Source organism: Pleurodeles waltl, chromosome 5 (genome assembly GCF_031143425.1).
Source record: "Pleurodeles waltl isolate 20211129_DDA chromosome 5, aPleWal1.hap1.20221129, whole genome shotgun sequence".
NCBI classification, from domain to species: domain Eukaryota; kingdom Metazoa; phylum Chordata; class Amphibia; order Caudata; family Salamandridae; genus Pleurodeles; species Pleurodeles waltl.
The window spans coordinates 589,142,160-589,161,128 of record NC_090444.1 but is presented as its reverse complement, the minus strand read 5'-3'; the positions used below and the strand labels follow the sequence as shown (position 1 = coordinate 589,161,128).

Here is an 18,969-nt window from a genome sequence, read left to right as displayed (position 1 = left end):
AGTGCTGCAGGCCCACTAGTAAGATTTGATTTACAGGCCCTGGGCACCTCTAGTGCACTTTACTAGGGACTTAACAGTAAAACAAATATGCAAATCATGGAGAACCAATTACATACACATTTTAAACAGGAGCACTTGCACTTTAGCACTGGTTAGCAGTGGTAAAGTGCCCAGAGTAATAAAAACAGCAAAATCAGAGTACAGCACACATCAATAACCTGGGGAACAGAGGCAAAAAGTTAAGGGAGACCACGCCAAGGATGAAAAGTCTAACAGTAAGGAATTCAGTCTGAATACCCTTAGTATCTGCAATGTGTGTGCCATCTGATGTGTGCAGTTCAGGTATGTAGGAGGTAGATCTGGGGAGTTAAGAGCTGGAAGGCCAGGGTGTATCCAGTGCGTTCATCCTCCCATATTAGCATGCCCTTGCATGTTTTTCTAAGTAGTGTGTCTCGCGTTCACCAAGTCACAGACTTCAAGAGGGGAGTTTTGTTGTAGGCCAGGGCTTTTGGGATGACGTGCATTGGTCAGATCTAGCCTTATCAGGGCTGCCTGGACCTGGGCTAGGCTACTGTGTATATCTATTAGGACCCCTGAGTGTTTCACGAGCAGACACCCCGCACATAGGCCTTGAAGGCCTCCCATAGGGTGGCCTTGGAGGAGAACGAGCCCTTGTTAAGTTTGAAGTACTCTGTTATTGTGGTACGTGGTTCATTAAGGATTAGTGGATCTTGATGTGTCATCTTGGGGAACCTCCACAGATGCTCATGTTCTCCTGAGTGTGGGAAGCACAAAGTCATCTTGACCGGGGAGTGGTCAGAGAGGGAGAACGGTAAGTATGTAACTATGCCTATCCACTGAACAATCTGGGGACACACCAGTCAGTAGTCAATTCATGCCCAGGTGTTGTGGAGGGCTGAGAAAAAGGTGTATGCAGGGGTAGTAGAGGAGTATAATTGCTGTCACAAAGTTGTGCAGGATGCGCAAGGATGGGGTTTTACCACCAGGGTGCATAGCTGTGGTGTCTAGTAGCGGTTCAAGGAGCATGTAAAAATCGCCACCAAGACGAATATAGTCAACATCCGCACCATCATTTTGGGTCAGCAGGTTCTGAAAAAATCTTGGGTCACCTGTGTTCCAGGCATAGACGTTGGTGAGGAGGACTATCATGCCAGACAGGGTACCCGTGACCAGTACGAACATACCCTGGTCGTCAGCATTTGTGGAATATGGGTGGAAAGGAAGTTTGCTTGTGAATAAGGGTGCTGACTCCAGGAGAGTACAAGCTGCAGCACAAGAAGTACTAGTGACGACCCCAGTGACTGCAAACGTGTGAGTGGGATGTGGTGGCTGGTGGATCTCCTGTAGGAAGCCCATGTGAGCATTATGTCTGGTCAAGTACTGTAAGATCTGTTTACCCTTATGAGGGTCGTTGAGTCCACTGATGTTCCAGGAGAAAAAGGTGGTGTCTAAGATGGATCTCCCAGTGTATGCAGTGTTCATCATCTGTGCAAGCATGAGCCTATGGAAGGAGCAGCATGTATGATGAACAATTATAGCAATAAGTCCTCAAACCAGAACAACAAGAAAACAACAACATTAAAATAACACCCTCCCAACTGATCCACACCTGGCGAGAACATGCCAGTGGATCCCCGTAGTAGTAACAGAAGAACAATAACCCAAAAGTAAGTTGACGTGGTATCAACCACAGGGGCTAGCAACATGGTGTCTCTACAAAAAAGGATATTCAATAGGAAAAACGTGGAGGAGCAGTTGTCATCTGGGGTGAATCTTTAATGCAGTCCAGCAGGATGTGCAATGGTGCCACTACTGCAGCAAGGACGATGAAGGCACATGAAGCCTGTGCTTCAAGTTACAAGGCCAAGATGTGGAGTGTCTAGTCAATCTGGGTGGAACAAAGATGCATGTTTTGCCGTTGATGTTGACTCAGAGTAGAGCGTAGTATAGCATGCCATAATGCCATCCCAACATGTGGAGAGTCATTTTCACATTAATACACTTGCACTGAGCATTAAAGTCAGGGAATAGGGAAATCAACATTTCCTGATACTGTAGGGGGCCCAGTTCCCTTGCCAGTCATAAAGTGGAATTGCTGTCTCTGAAATTAAGTAATCGAGCAATGATCAGGTGGGGTGTTGCATCTGGAACTGGATGTAGTCCTAAAGATCTATAAGCCTGCTCTACCACAAATGTAGTAGTGATGTTCTGATGACCAAGTAGCTCAGTAAATGTAAATTAGCACTTGTATAGCGCACTACTCACCCGTTAGGGTCTCAAGGCGCTGTACTCATACTGCTATGGAACCCCTCCTGGCTTTTCCCTGTGAGGCGCCCACTCCTGAGCACCCCCAGGGTGAAGCCAGGCATCCAAGCGCTGTTGGGGCCGTTGTGGAGATTAAGCAAGCTATTGCCCAGAGTTGCAGAGTGGGACCCATGAATTAGATTAGGCACCGAGGCGAGAATTATCTGGTCAAGGGGAATTGAGCCCAAGATCTGCCGAAGCGGGACTTGAATCCTGGTCTTGAGCCAGATCTCTGCTTCAGGGTCTGCTGCTCTAACCATTGAGCCACACTTCTCCACTAGTGAACCTCAGTGAAGAGGTTATTGACAAAGAGATCCAAGCATCCCATGTCGGTGAACTCCACGATGCCTAGTATGCAGAGATTGTTGCGGTGACCGCATGCCACCAAATCTTTATTCTTGAGGGCTACAGTGCACAGTGTGGTTTCTAGCTTCGCCAGTCATTTCTCTGTCTTAGCAGCATTATTGTCAAGAGTGGCAATGCATTTTTCTCTCTCTTCTATCCCCTTGTCCTGTCATTCTAGGCGCTCTCCCACCCCATCCAGACAAGTAGCAATTGAGTTGAAGTGGGAATTGATTGCATGAAACCTAGATCATAATTCAGCCAGGATCGCACCCATGTCCAAAGCTTGTTTCTGTCCATTCCCTCCCACCACACCGATATCCATGACTGTCGAGGCATCTGTTGGGGTGGGCGGCCTAGTTTTCTCAAATGGAACTTTTGATGTTTTGAGTCTCCTCGAACCATGTCAGTCGCAGTGCGGGAGGGCAGGTGGCACCACCTGCGGTAGGGGTGAGAGTAGGTGCAGTGCAAAACATAAATGGAAGCTCAATTCAGGCCTTGTAGGCTTGCAACACCATCCAGCAGCCCTTATGGTTGCCTGTGTCGCAGGAGAGCAGAGCGGGAGTGCCCAGCCTGTACCGAAGGTAGGTATGTGCCAGGTGTCACTTGAGACCCATGGTGCACTGAGCAGGTGTTGATGGCAAGGTGCAGATGCACTTTGGTTGCTGAGAGTAGCCTGGGCAGGAGGCAGTCAGGCAGTGTTTTGCACCACTCTGGGCGAGCATTCCAAAGGGCTACTGTCCACTGCACGGGTAGCATGGCTTGGCAGCAGGGTGATTAAGTGCGCATATGCAATTTGAAGCACTTATAGCACCCTACCAGCTATGTGCTTCAGCAATGACTTGGGCCTTCCAGGAGTCAAGGCAGTGACCGCCGCCATCATGGGTCCCGCGCGGAAACTGGTATACATTTTGAGGGTGAGTGGACTCCACTTCATCCCACAGGAATTCTAGCAGCAAAAAGACTGAGGCAGTGCAATGTGGCTGGGGCAATCAGTGGGGCACACCACGCAACCCGTTTACCTCATGCCTCAGGCTCACCTATGGCCCCTGTCACAATGGGGCCACCGTGGTGCAGGCCGCCTCGAGCAGCGTTTGCTGTGTATGCAGCAAAGAGGAAATCTGAGCCCTCAGAAACTCTGCCCTCGGTATTGCAGATCTTCAGGATATCTGCAGTGCACCTCAGGGCTCATAACGGAGCTTGTGCTGGTTCATCTGCAGCAGTTTGGGAGCCGGTCCACCGTAGCTTCAGAAATGAATGGCCATTTTGGTTGGTGGTGTGACTCCACCCCCAGAGCCATTTTACATTCTGCTGTATGACTGGCCAGAAAAGCAAAAAATCAGGCAATGTAACACCCATTTCAAGAGACTTCCACAAGTTGCCACTCAAGGCTAGAACTGAGTTCAAAATAGTTTCCCTCACTTACAATATGATTCACCCTAGACTGACCCTTCTACCTAAGAAACAAACTCCAGGCCACAGGAGGACAGAGAAACACCAGAGGCAAAGTGGCAAACTCCAGATAAAAAAAATAAAAAAAATCCCAACTGATCTGTTTTCTAGATTTCTCTGGAACACAAAGTTTCTACCCCTCCTGGCACTAAGGACTCAGTCTATGTGACAACCCACGATAGAAAACTCCGACTGCAATTACCCCACAATCCTGAGAGCAATATTTGAGAGAGAGATGTTTCAGTTAACAATTAATCCCATGAGCCATTACATTGATAGCTAATGGAACCCAAACCCTCTTTCATTAATGAAAAGAATACTCAAGTATACTAGAAAATGAGAAGTACATTTTAAACTTTTTATTTTAAAAACAAAACCCTAATCTACTACACAAATTATGAAATGCAATCATAAAAAAATGAATAAAGTGGCAGCAACCACGTTTTCCAAAAGTGTGACTAAAAGGAAGAAAAAAAAAACATAATTGTTCTGTACTTTTCCTGCAGTTTTACCATCGTTCTCCTACTTCTAATCACTAAACTAAATTAGCATAGCAGAAAATAAGAACCGATTTTGAGTTTCAGAAATGGCTCAAACCCACATACTTGTTTTAATAATAAAGATTGTGTCCCATTTCATAGCAAGGACTGTTAATCTTGTCGTGCCAGGGCAGCCGGGCTTGATATACACAGCCAGTGAAGGCCGGCTGTTTTTCCCCGGGAACCTTCAATCAGGTAGGAGGATATGACCCTTTGCGGCCTGTTCTGTTGTTGTCTGGTGTGACGTTTCCTCTCTAAATGCTAACACTTGTGCTTAGCTTTTATAACATTATTTCACTATTGTTTAAACTCTCAAAATAAACAATTAACAGTGTGGCCCGATGCCCTTTTACTTATTTTCACTCTTCGAGACTGTGTTCTGTTTGCATAATAATTACAAAGAGACACATAGATATTGACAGTCTAAAAAACTCTTCAGTAATGAATAACAAAAAATGTAAAATAGGAAACTCATTGTTTTGATTAAATGCTACAAATTTGTTCCCACAAACTTGATTCTCACATTGCAGAAAATGCAGAACAGAATAACATAAACTAAATGTGCATTCTATCACTCATACACATTTTTGGTTGATTGACTAGTACCTGTAACTTAAAAAAGAGGAATACCTAAAACGACAGGACATAATATTAATGACGCAAATAAACTTTCCTCAGTTTACATGAAGAAGAACTAAACTATAATCCAAACTTCCTAACATTACCTTAGGCTCTAAAAACTCTCATGGCCAGACTTCACTTTAAACCATCCTTAATATATGTTACTTGTTCTGTTCTTCTTTCAGATATGCATTCCCCTCCATGTCATGGTGTGACGCTGTGTGTCAGGCAAGGCATCCTGTTTGTGCTTCACCACAGGTAATGACATCAGCAGCAGGACAGACTTAGTGGATATGTCTCTGTACTGTGTTTTCTCCATTGCACAAGCAGTGCAGAAAATGTGAATGCTTTGCTCCACTCCCTTGCTTGAAATCTAAGTACCTATGGGACTAAGGGGGTCATTCCGACCCTGGCGGTCCATGACCCCCATGGCGGAGGGCGGCGGAAGCACCGCCAACAGGCTGGCGGTGCTTCCTGGGCTATTCTGAGCCGTGGTCAGAAAAGGGGAACCAGCGGTTTCCCCCTGGTTTTCCCCTGGCCCAGGGAATCCACCATGGCGGCGCTGCTTGCAGCACCGCCATGGGGATTCCGACCCCCTTCCCGCCAGCCTGTTTCTGGCGGTGTCCACCGCCAGAACCAGGATGGCGGGAACGGGTGCCGTGGGGCCCCTGCACTGCCCATGCCACTGGCATGGGCAGTGCAGGGGCTCCCTAACAGGGCCCCACAAAGATTTTCACTGTCTGCTTTGCAGACAGTGAAAATCGCGACGGGTGCCACTGCACCCGTCGCACCCCTGCAACTCCGCCGGCTCCATTCGGAGCCGGCTTCCTCGTTGCAGGGGCTTTCCCGCTGGGCCGGCGGACGGCCTTTTGACGGTCGCCCGCCGGCCCAGCGGGAAAGTTGGAATGACCGCCGCGGTATTTTGACAGCGGTGCGGTCATTCGGCGGTAACCGCATGGTGGGCGGCGCGGTCAGAATGACCGCCTAAATGTCCTTTTTACCTAAAATCTACTGTTGTACCAAATAGGTTTTGTACTGAATATGATGAGTGCTCCTTAACATATTTGCACACTTCTGTGAATATTGTACCATAGTTGATTTTGCATCTTACTTTGTTGTGCTTTTGCACGAAACTATGGGCCAAAATAAAGAAAAGTGGTGCAGCATGATATGCTGTGTCATTTTTCCTTTGCCCCATAGCAACCCCACCCCCCAAAAGCCACCATGTCTATGCTGTATATAACATACGGCGCACCATGGCGGCAATTAGGGAACTAGCGTAAAAAAATTTGACACTAGTTTGACGATTTGCAGGATTAGAATCAAATATTTTTATGCTAATCCTGCAAAGCACCTAGATGACCACAGAAAGCAAAGGGAGCCTGCTCTGTACAGGTGTTAAAAATGCTGAAAAAAATGTCGCAAAGAATTCTTTTACATTTCTTTGCGCTATTTGTTCGAACCCCCCTAACGGGAGAAGGCCCCTCTTTGTATAAATTATGCCTGGTGCAGGCATAATGTACCTCAAGGGGTTACAAAGTGGCGCAATGCATGCATTGCGCCACTTTGTAAATATGGCACATGGAAAAAGCCATTTTAGCGTTGACAGCATAAAAAAATGACCCTATGGCAGTGCTAAAGTGGCTCTAGGGGATCTTACATATGCCCCTATGTTTTGCTCCTATATGCAAGATGTCCTTCTAAAATTGTCTACACTCCTGCTTATGGTGCACCATGAATAATATTGCACCTAAACATTTTTTAAGTAACACTACTTTTCCACCAACCTTAAATTAAAGATAGATTTATGTCAGATCAGCCTCGGCTGCAGGAAAGAAAACCTCAGAGATCCTATTCCCTGCTTGTTGATCAAAAACTGTTCTGCAACACCAAAAACACCGTGAGATACGGACCAGCTCCGAAACCTTCCTGAGCAACAAACACCAGACTGAGTTACTTTAAAAACTGACCAACTCTTTTTTAGAAGGGAGTACCATCCTGGGCCCAGATAGCATCCCTGTTCTTCTTATTATCAAAGAATACTAAAGGGAAAAAACATACCGTCTCAGGTCAGCATTACCCAATATTTTAGCTACACATACGCATGTAAGAAAATGCAAAGGTTGTGATATAATCCTTGCAGATCAGACTCTATAACTTGATCACATTGTTTGATAGCCTAAAGCCTCTTAAATACTCTACAATGTCTAGTGATGTTAACACTAATAGCATGCTTACAGTATCTACTGACAATATCTCTCACTCACCCCACCTCACCCACCCAGAAAATATCATATTCCCACAGTCGCTGGAGCTAAACAGCCTGAATACAATCACAGATCAAACAACTCTTCCAACCCAGTGACCCTTTCAGCACCTCTCATCAAAGCTGCCCTTCTGTTTTGTAGATCTGCGGTCTCTAATGCGAATAGACAGAGGCATGCGGAGGAGGTGCCGCGTTTATTTTTCTGCCAGACAGCGTCTGCACTGCAGCACCTCGTTAAACTGCACTACAATTGTGTGTGGCAAAATGTTGTGGGCAAAGTGAGGAGGCAGCGTTTGCAAGTGGGCGCACACTTCCTAAGGAAACCCCACAGAAACGGGAATCAATGCGAGGCTAACACCGGCGTCGAGACTGTCGGTGTTTGCCATGGGGTGAAATGTCATAAGGTTTGTCGTTTATGCCATCATATATTTGAAATGGCAAAAAAAATAGTTATTAATGTTGCCCCAGTCATGTCCAGCATTCCTCTTCCACATATGTGGACTCCGACTAGTCAATATTTATCTCACTTCATAATGTCTGATTTTAAATGTAAAGTTACGAACAACTGAAAGACAAAGCAGGCCTTTCAGCTTTAACTATAATGCTTTAGAATGAATATTTTGGTGGACAGCAAGCTATTTTGAGGTGGAAACCTCGGGCTTGGTTTAAAAACTGCAATTTTCAGTACGTTTTGCAGCATTACAAAATGCAGCTACACAAACTACGTGCAGAAGTTTTACGACTCTGCACTCCCTTCTCCACACCGGCTGCAGTGCCCCCGGTGCAGAGAACTCTTCCTGTAAAACTCTGCATGTAGTTTTTTAATACTTACAATTATTTTGACTGACAAATCTCATGACTCTCTAACTGGGCAAGCCTGCAAATGAAAATGCATCGTTATGTTTGCTGCTTTCCTGAACCTTTTATCTGCAACCCTGAACTATGAATTTGCTGCTGCAAGTCGAATATTCTTTTGCTCTGGGACTTTCTTGCAAAAGCTGTATTTGGCATTTTACAAACGTGTGGACTTTATATATGCCGACATTTTCTTGCATATTTTTGTTGAATTATTAATTTAAATATGTGTTTTAATGAATGCATCCCCTATTGGGTGTTGTATCCTATTTTTAAATTTACGTTTTTATGATGTTTTTGGTTTTAATATATTTATATTGTACTTTAAATCGAAATAAATTAACTTGATTGAAAATTAGTAAAGTTACACAAAAGTGTAAGTTTAGCTTTGAGAATTAGGCTCCATTTTTAAAAAAGAGGTACTTTGGTGTTATGGGTGGATATACTCTCCGTATGAGGTGGTTTGAAGGTTTTTGTTCTTTTCAGTTTGTATTTTGTATTTCCCACTTCTTTTTAGATTCTTTTTTATTTGCAGCTTAATGCATCAACGTGCTCCAGCTTTAAAATCATGGTTATTGGTAACACATAAGTGCAAGAAGATTTACCAATTTTATAAAGGTACAACGTCCTTAAAGAAATGTGTCTGTAAGTTTAACATGCAAAAACGTACATTTACTGTCAACAAATTATAACAGCTTTTAAAAAGTAATTCCCTTGTACTAACTGGGCATATTTATCATGCCACAAAATGGATTCTCTTTCATCATCTACACTGTACTGCAAACTGTGCCAGCCTTGATTGGTTCACTCTACTTTCTTCCTTGCATTTAGCCCTGAAAAATGCTGAACAACAACAGATTAAACGTTCTTCTTCTGATCACACTAAGCTCTTGATTCTGCACTCTGGTCTTCAGATTGCAAAGGACAACTATTGTCAATCTCCTATTACAACTGTTTCCTCACCAGTGCTGTCTTTTTGGGGCCTATGCGACATAATTTAGGGCCCACCTAATAGCTTTGAATTTATAACACATTATCACTAATTCTAGTCTATTGAGATACCCTTCGTTCATCAGCAAAGCAGTATCAAAAAAAGGTTGAACAGGCATTGATAAAGGTTTTTCTTTTTTGCTTTTGGATCAAGACCTTTTACCCTTTCAATAATGTTTTACATGGAATTTAGATTGTAACCATCATGTCCCTCTCCTTATAAAAAAGATATGATGAGGGTGACTTGATGGTTGTCCTTGTTATAGTAAGAAGACCACACAGAAATAAAAATAGTACTGTTTTATCTCCACTTCACAGTTGGCATGTGCACCATAGAAAATCAAAGCACTGTTCTGAGGTGTTATATTATTCCACCGAATGAAATCTTAGACTCTCCTCTCCTTTTTCTCTGTGTACATATATCTATAAAGTCCAAATGGATTCCTTTCTTCTTAACGATAGTTCCCTATTGCCTCCTCGTGGTTTTTTTCTATGTACTCAAATCAAAAGAACTTAAAATCTTTATGAACACCCTGTACTGAACATGACCTCATATGTAAGGCAATAGGATAACGCTCATCATCCTGTGTTATGTCTCTCCAATGCTCAGAAATTCTTGCCTTAAGCGGGAATAGGCAATAGGGAACCAACGTTAAGAAGAAATGAATCCATATGGATTATGCATTTAGGAGCAGTGGAATGTGGATTAAATTCTGATTACGAGTTAGAGTATTTTTTTGGGGAAAGGTAGAAATGGAGTTGGAATGGGAATTGTATGGTATTAGTTGATAATTTGTTCTTGAGATAATTATGTTAGGGTAAGAAGAATTCAGGGGCTCTGACAATATAGATATTTTATTTTAGATTTTATATAAACCTTGGGTTTTATATGATTAGAATGATTAATATGGTGATTTATTAGGTTAATTTTAAGACTAGTTACAAACGCAAGAATAATCACTGTTTCAAACTAATGTATATTTCGGGGACAGTATACTCCAAATGCTATTAAAGGATGTAAATTTTCAATAACAATATACTCTAAGTGATGACATATGAGAATAACTCCTCTTTCTGACTATGGCAGAAGGAGAAGTAAATTAAGGAAACGGGTTTGAGGTTTGGGTACAAAATGCCCAATTTAAAGAGTGGAGTATACTTTATGTGAAATATTGTGGCAATAACTCCTTTTTTGCTTACAGCGAAAGGAGTAGTTAATAAGGGTACAGATTCGATGTTTGTGTATGAAATGCCGGAATATGGAGTGGAGCTAGTCCCCTCTCTATGTTCAATGAAGTAAGATGTGTAAACGAAGAAAGGGAGAACGTACAAAATGCCCAATTTAAAGATTGGAATATACTTTAAGTGATATATTGTGGCAATAACTCCTTTTCTGCTTACGGCGAAAGGAGTAGTTAGTAAGGGAACAGATTCGATAGTGGTGCATGAAACGCTGGAATGTGGAGCTAGTCCGCTCTCTATGTTCAATGAAGTAAGACATTTAAACGAAGAAAGGGAGAATGGACTCTCTTTGCCAGTGCTCAGCGTACACACGGAGCTAACAGAGTGAAGGACAGGTACGCAGTGGTACGACATACTTTTTGTATGATGGGTTTCGACAATTTTCTTAAAGAAATGTGGATTTTTATTAGTTATAATTCAATATTGCAGGATACGCTCTTTAATTAAACTGCAAAGGGGCATCCTAGACGAAAGGAAGGTTCGCTATCAATATACAACATCAGGTAAGCGGCACGAAAAAGGGTACTAATATATCATAAGTAGTAGGAGACAAACTTGAAAATTAAAAGATACTGAATTTATGTTTATAGATACGGAGATTGGCACTATTACACGCCTTAGCGCGATCAATAATAACGACAGGCAGAATATATGAAACTGACGTTAGGAACAAAACAGGTATAACCTTCTTTTACTCCCAAAATGGATGGGGATTTTGCAAGTACACCATTTCACGGATATGATGATGTTTTTTCGATAATTGTTAAGATACTCACTTAGGTTTTTAATAGGGGATACTGTTTATCTCTTTTGAGAAATCACGAGTGGTGATGAATAGTCTTGTTGTTAAAGATTACGGTTTCCATGGATGGTGTTAAAATCATATCAACACATTGCATGGATATGGGAGATGGAAAGTATTGAAAATAATTCATGTACATTTATTATGTTTACTTTGGGATATTGTTTGTTATAGAAAGTCCTGAGGAAGTCAAGGGGTATTCCCCAGACGAAACACGTGTTAACTGGAATTGACGTAAATTTTGACTGAAATTGGAGCATCATTGGATTGGAACTTATTAAGAAAAATAAAGGACAACTCAAGTTAAATATGGGACTTTGATGAATAGGAGGATTTGTTTATAATTATATCACACTACTTGTTATTGACTTTAAAATTGCGACGAGTGCTTGGTATATTTTATTACTTTATCTTTTGCTCCCACTCACTCTAAATCCTTTGGCTAGCTCAGTCCTAAACCGCAACATCTGCTCTATACAAATGGCTGATAATTCCTACTATCTCCACTGAACAATTCTGAACCCAACCACCATCACAATGCATTTCAAGCCAACTTGACATTTCCATCTGCATATTTTACTCGTCATCGAAATGATCCTTTTTAGTGTACTGTTTGCTTTCTGCCATTGTTCATTGTCAGTGACACAATTTTCCATAATATCATCATTGAGAGAAAATGGTGAGCCACCTCCCCTTTGAAATTTTAGTGAAAAGACTGCCAGTAGCACCAGCACAACTTGCTCAGGGTGACAAGGGGAAGGGTTAATGTGGCAAACAAATATTGACAAGGCACTGTTAGAGACTCTCCATGTGAATTTAATGTCCTACCCATAATAGATTTTATAGGTTGACGGGGATTGTCAGCTGCAGACACGTTAGAAACATACTGTAGGTTAGTAAATGCAGTTTATTTTCCCACTGGGGTCATGTTTACGTATTTCAAATGGGTTGTCTTTTGACAACACTATCTTCACCCAATAGATTTATCTTGTCAGAGGATCACTAATTTGATAAGAACCAGAAAAATAAACAAACACTAACTGTTAGAAATGGGGTTTTTGGTTGGCAGTCAGGTTACCCTTTGTCCAAGCAAGAACCCTCACTCTAGTCAGGGTAAGTCACACACTATCCAAAATTAGCCTGTGCCCACCCTCTGGTAGCTTGGCACGAGCAGTCAGACTTAACTTAGAAGGCAATATGTAAAGCATTTGTGCAATAAATCATACAATACCATAATATAGCACCACAAAAATACACCACACAGTGTTTAGAAAAATATATAATATTTATCTGGGTATTTGCAGGTCATAACCATCAAAGATGCAACATGAATTTGTAAAGATATCACTAAAAAGTTATATAAAGTGTCTTAAGTCTTTAAAAAGCAAACAAAGTCTCTTTCAAGCACAAAGTACCTGGTTTGGAGTGGAAAATCTCCGCAAAGGGCCGCAGAAGAAGAGATACGTGGAAAAATGGCGTGTGCGTCGATTTCTCCCCAGCACACACAGACTTGCGTCGTTATTTTTCACGCAGGGAAGTCATGCGTTGTTTTCCGGCGCGCGGACAGTCTCTTTCTGTGGGTCGCGGGGATTACCAGATGTCCCGGGGTCTTTGCGTGGATTCTCCTACCTGTTTTCCGGCTGCGCGTCGTTCCGCGGGACTGTGCGTCGAAGTTTCGCTCTCACGGCAGGCATCGCGTCGATTTCCTCTCTGGAAGTCGGGCGGCGTTGTCCTTGCGAGGCCGTGCATCGAAGTTCCGGTCGCCCCGAAGGCGTCGCGTCGATCAGCGTCGGTGTGCAGCGTTTTTCTCGCCACGGAACAAGCTGTGCGTCGAAATAGTTGGCGCACGCAGCGTCCAAATGAAAAAGAGAAGTCTTTTTGGTCCTGAGACTTCAGGGAACAGGAGGCAAGCTCTATCCAAGCCCCTGGAGAGCACTTTTACAGCCAGACAAGAGTTCAGCAAGGCAGCAGGCCAACAGCAAGGCAGCAGTCCTTTGGAGAAAGCAGACAGGTGAGTCCTTTGAACAGCCAGGCAGTTCTTCTTGGCAGGATTTAGTTTCTGGTTCAGGTTTTTTCTCCAGCAAGTGTCTGATGAGGTAGGGCAGAGGCCCTATTTTATACTAAATTGTGCCTTTGAAGTGGGGGTGACTTCAAAGAGTGTCTAAGAAATGCACCAGGTCCCCTTTCAGTTCAATCCTGTCTGCCAGGGTCTCAGTAGGGGGTGTGCCAGTCCTTTGTGTTAGGGTAGGCCCTCCACCCTCCCAGCCCAGGAAGACCCATTCAAAATGCAGATGTATGCAAGTGAGGCTGAGTACCCTGTGTTTGGGGTGTGTCTGAGTGAATGCACAAGGAGCTGTCAACTAAACCTAGCCAGATGTGGATTGAAGGGCACAGAAAGATTTAAGTGCAAAGAAATGCTCACTTTCTAAAAGTGGCATTTCTAGAATAGTAATATTAAATCCGACTTCACCAGTCAGCAGGATTTTGTATTACCATTCTGGCCATACTAAATATGACCTTCCTGCTCCTTTCAGATCAGCAGCTGCCACTTCAACAATGTATGAGGGCAGCCCCAATGTTAGCCTATGAAGGGAGCAGGCCTCACAGTAGTGTAAAAACGAATTTAGGAGTTTTACTCTACCAGGACACATAACTACACAGGTACATGTCCTGCCTTTTACCAACACAGCACCCTGCTCTAGGGGTTACCTAGGGCACACATTAGGGGTGACTTATATGTAGAAAAAGGGGAGTTCTAGGCTTGGCAAGTACTTTTAAATGCCTAGTCGAAGTGGCAGTGAAACTGCACACACAGGCCTTGCAATGGCAGGCCTGAGAGAAGGTTAAGCGGCTACTGAAGTGGGTGGCACAACCAGTGCTGCAGGCCCACTAGTAGCATTTAACCTACAGGCCCTAGGCACATATAGTGCACTCTACTAGTAAATTAAATAGCCAATCATGGATAAACCAATCAATAGTACAATTTACACAGAGAGCATATGCACTTTAGCACTGGTTAGTGCCCAGAGGTCAAAAGCCAAAAACAACAGGTCAGAAAAAATAGGAGGAAGGTGGCAAAAAGCCAGGTCCAATACTAACAGAGAAGAAAGCACTGTATTGGAGAAATCTTTGGAAATCATAATGTCTCAGAAAGAAGAACTTCTGTGCAGTTTATGATTCAATATAGCCTTATAGCCCACCATAGCGGGCTATGCCGGTCATTAAAGGTCTGCTCCAAGGTTTGAGGCCTGAGCCACTGAATGTTCAAATAAATAACAAAAAAGGCCTCATGGAGCCCGAGGAAAGTGAAATTTCTTTAGGCTCAGTGAGGCCTTTGTTCACAGCTGTTGCTGTAAGACAACCATTGGAATGTTGGAGCTCCAGACTTTTAACAGCCATTAGAAACCCTGAGCACTCTATGGTTTTCAATGGAGCTCCCAACAGTCCAGTGTTCTAATATCGTCTTAAAGCTTGCCGTAGAGGGCTGTGCCAGCATTTTAAGCTTGGAGGGCCTGTAATAAGGAAGCAGGACTTTAATGGGCGGTATAGTTCACCACTGGAGTGTAGAATAAAACAAAGGACTCATGGAGCCCGAGGGGATTGAAATCTCCTCAGGCTCCATGAGGCCTTTGTTCACAGCTGTTGCTGTGAAGAAAGAATATTGAAATGTTGGAGCTCAGGGCTTTTACCAGCCTTTAGAAGCCCGGAGCACTCTTATAGTCTCCAATAGAGCTCCCAACATTCCAATGTTCTCATGACATTTTCATGCACAACCCCATAGTCAGGGATTGAGACGGAGCCTGATGTTAGAGTACACAGGACTTAACAAACAATCAAAGAGTACCTTCTCACAATAATCCAATGTCAAAGTCAAATGTTTGCTGTTGGGAAACAAAATCTGGCACAGGGAATGGAAAATGCAGTAATGTACAAGAAAATATTACCAGTGTTGTCCTAGTCAAAAAGAAAAAAAAACTGTTACTGAACTTATGCATGATTGGCCTTCTTGAAATAGCTCATGCTACTTCCAACCATAAATTTAGTATGGTGATAAAGTGTCCATACTTTCGGATTTAACGCGTCATAAAACTATTTTACAATAAGAATATATGAACTCCATAATCTGTGTATCAGTAAGTGGAATTCATGTTAACAAACAATGGATTTTGTAGCAGAGCCAAGTACGAATTAAGAGCACAAAAATGTAAATTGGGCACTAAATATTTTATTTATTTTTTGTGTTATTATTATGTTGCAAGGGAAAGCATTTCTGAACAGGGAACTGATTCCTTACAGCTTTCAAAGGCTTGTACTACAAATGTGAGATACCATTTAGATTCATTTCCACATCAAAGAGAAAATATCTTGTGTTTTGTAAAGAGAAACGTCATCTGACATTATGGCAAACCTCAGAAAGCTGAATTTGTGTTCTTTTTGGAACAAAGTAAAATATATTTAAGTGAATGTATTAATGTTGTCCACCAGATAACCTCAAACTACTATAAGAGATAATTTTCAAAGGGACAATTCTTTCCAATAACTAGATGAAATCAATGAAAGTATTGTCAAAATCCTTATTTTTTTACTCCATACGTATGCTTGTTCTAGTGCCTGCAATGCCATTAATGATTTCACATTTTCACCACAGACATGATAATCCTTTTTTGTCAAGTAGAATCATAACACAGCAGATAGAGGAGCAGAGGAGTGGAGCAGTAATGGTAATGGTATGAAAGTCACTAAAGTCACTAAACAGGTACAGATTAGTGATATGCTCACACACCCACCTCCACACACAGACACACAAACACATAAACACACAAACACACACACACATATCTTTTGATGAACTTTGAGTTTTGTTGTGGGATAATCTCAGGATTCATAGACATTATGACTAGCCTTTGAGAGGGAGGAGTAAGGAGGTAAGGCGCTTCTTGTTTAAAAACAGATAATAACAGAAAAAAAGAAAAGGAAGGTTGAAATACAATTGTACAGTGGAAATCACTGCTATGGTCTACCTGCATTTCTGTGTAAGGATTTGAAGGGTTCATCTGAAACACTATATAGGACACATTGCTTCCTCTGAAGCATTGCTTCTACCTTTTGAGGGCACTCCTGGTGTAGGTTTTTCAATGCAGGGCATTGATTGTGCCTAAGGGTGGGTGAAATTTGTGATTTTTTTCCACACATAATAAGAATTATTTTAAAGAAAAAATCACCCACTACACAAAATGCCTTTGGCAGTCATTTTCCTGAGAAGTGTGTGTGAGGTATGATCTTGAGTACAAAAGTCACGTGAAATATCTGTTCAATGTATTACCAATACAGTTTCTAAAGTCTTTCTGAAGTGTTGCAATGAACGTTGATACTGCAGATCACACAGGCATAGGGAACATGCAGTTGAACAGTTTCCTTGTGGTGTTTTCTTTTTGAACTATTCTTCCACAGTTGAAAAGTATACAAAAAGCATCAATGAAAGAAAAAACAAAAAATATGCGAAATACATCAAACTCAGTATTTGGGATTCACACACGATTTTGCATGCATAAAAAAGATTCATGTGCCAAATTTTGTCAAGGATTTTCCAGTTTAAGTTTTTTTGTATTTAATTCTCAACAGCATATGTGGAACATTGATTGTACCACTAGTCTAGAGCAGTGGTTTCCAACCTTTTGACTTCTGTGCGCCCCCATGTTATCAGTACTGGAACCCAGGGACCCCCACTGAATCATTATTGGAATCTGGGGACCCCCCAATGAGTCATTACTGAAAGCTAGGGACCTAATCTGTTAATATTATTAACTTTTCTAAGCAGCCGCGGACCCCCTGAGGATGCCTTGCGGACACCCAGGGGTTCCTAAACCACAGGTTGGGAACCACTGGTCTAAAGGCCACTATGGGCATAGTGTTTATGACAATGAAAGGTTCTTCTAGAATAGTCCATTCAGTTCTGCATGCTCTACCTTCTCTACCTGGATTGTAGTATCCAGTTCTGGAGATGTCATCTAAAATGTTCACTGTTGTATCCAGTTTGAGAGCCACCAACTGCCCCACTCACATTCATGAACATCCAAAGAGTCAGGATTCATGTGAAGTGTGGTACTCCCAATGCAAAGTAGCCATTTCCCTGAAAGCATAAACATGGTTACATGTTACATTAGGGTTTGTCCAAGTAGCACTCTCCTCCAATTTATGCTAATTCTAGTCACTCATGTGAAAGGGGCTTACGTTAACAAGTGCTATTCAAAATAGCTACTCTAAAAGCTGCTGATTTGAAATATTATAATTATCCTTCTAAACTATGCCATCAACAATTTCACATTTCAAAAAATGAAGGCTTGTGGAAGGCTACCCATGAAGAACTTTTTAATTCATGAAAACATGAAATACGGATAGCAAACCAAATATTGTGATAAACTGTGGCTCTGAAAACAAACGTTTTTAGATTTAAGCAGCTGGGGTCAGAAGGAGGAGTGTGGTTTGGTAAGTCACTATGTATTTGACGATGGATTATGAGGTAGGCTCATGAATAGTTAGGTGGATCACAAAATTAGTGGATCGATGTGTCAGTGAGTGGATGAGTAAATGGATGGAAATACACCCCCAGATTTGTTATCACCTTAACAGTGGTAGGATTTACAGTTCAAGGAACAGGCCAGACGTCTGATGGTAGCAGACTAGGGGTGTGAGAATGTTGTAGCCAGATTGTATGTTTTATTGAAGTTGAACTTTATGAAGTTATGCTGTAGCCAAGCTGAAATCGGTGTCATCCAATGAAGGAAAGACTCAAAAGGGTCAGTTTAATTGTGATATTTGTCATCAGCTTAATTCATGCACCACCAGCCAAATAAATGAATTAGTATTACCAAATATGCATATTTAAAAAAGTTGAGGTTCTCCTTGATGCAGGTTCCTATAGTATGATACTTTCCTTTATGCATGGTGAAATTGGCTTATATCCAGTTGGCACTTTTAATATACTTGTACATTCCTGGGCAAGGGATACTGCAGGTACCCACGACCTGTAAATTAAATGCTACTTGTGAGCCTGCAGCACTAATTGTGCCACCTAATAAATAAGCCTTTTAAAACACTGCCATGCCTACCATTGCAGCCTGTGTATGCTGTTTTAGCTGCAATTTCGACCTGACAAAATAAACCCTTACCAAGCCTGAATCTCCCTTGTTAATATACATAGATAACCCCTATTGCAGACCCCATACAGCCATTAGGGCAGGGTGCCAGGTCTTTAAAAAGTCTGACATGTACCTTTAAGTTTTACATGTCTTAGTAGTGAAAAACTCCCAAATTCATTTTTCACTATTGTGAAGCTTGCCTTCCCCTAGGATAACATTGGGTTATCTTATTATATTAAAGTAAGAAAGTCATGTTGGCGTCTGAGGAATTGTGATTTAAAACCCTCTTTAATAGTAAAGTCAAATTTTCCATCACTATTCTGAAAATTCCATGTTTAGAAAGTTGACATTTTCATGGAGTAACAATTTTGTGTCTACATTTGGTTTCCTGGGTCA

The 18,969-nt window shown here is 42.1% G+C and overlaps 1 protein-coding gene across 8 annotated transcripts in view; it reads right to left on the bottom strand.

Annotated features, from left to right (window-relative positions):
• CHRM3 (cholinergic receptor muscarinic 3) overlaps nucleotides 1-18,969 on the bottom strand; it is a 3,010,830-nt gene that overhangs the window by 2,473,587 nt on the left and 518,274 nt on the right. For 3 of the 8 annotated variants that reach the window (XM_069234404.1, XM_069234406.1, XM_069234405.1), the window contains one exon: nucleotides 17,410-17,564. The exons of 3 other annotated variants lie outside the window; for them this stretch is intronic. The gene's annotated coding sequence lies outside the window, so the exon portion shown is untranslated. Of the gene's footprint in view, nucleotides 1-17,400; nucleotides 17,565-18,969 lie in introns of all 8 variants that reach the window. 2 more of the 8 variants (XM_069234410.1, XM_069234409.1) reach the window with 1 other exon arrangement.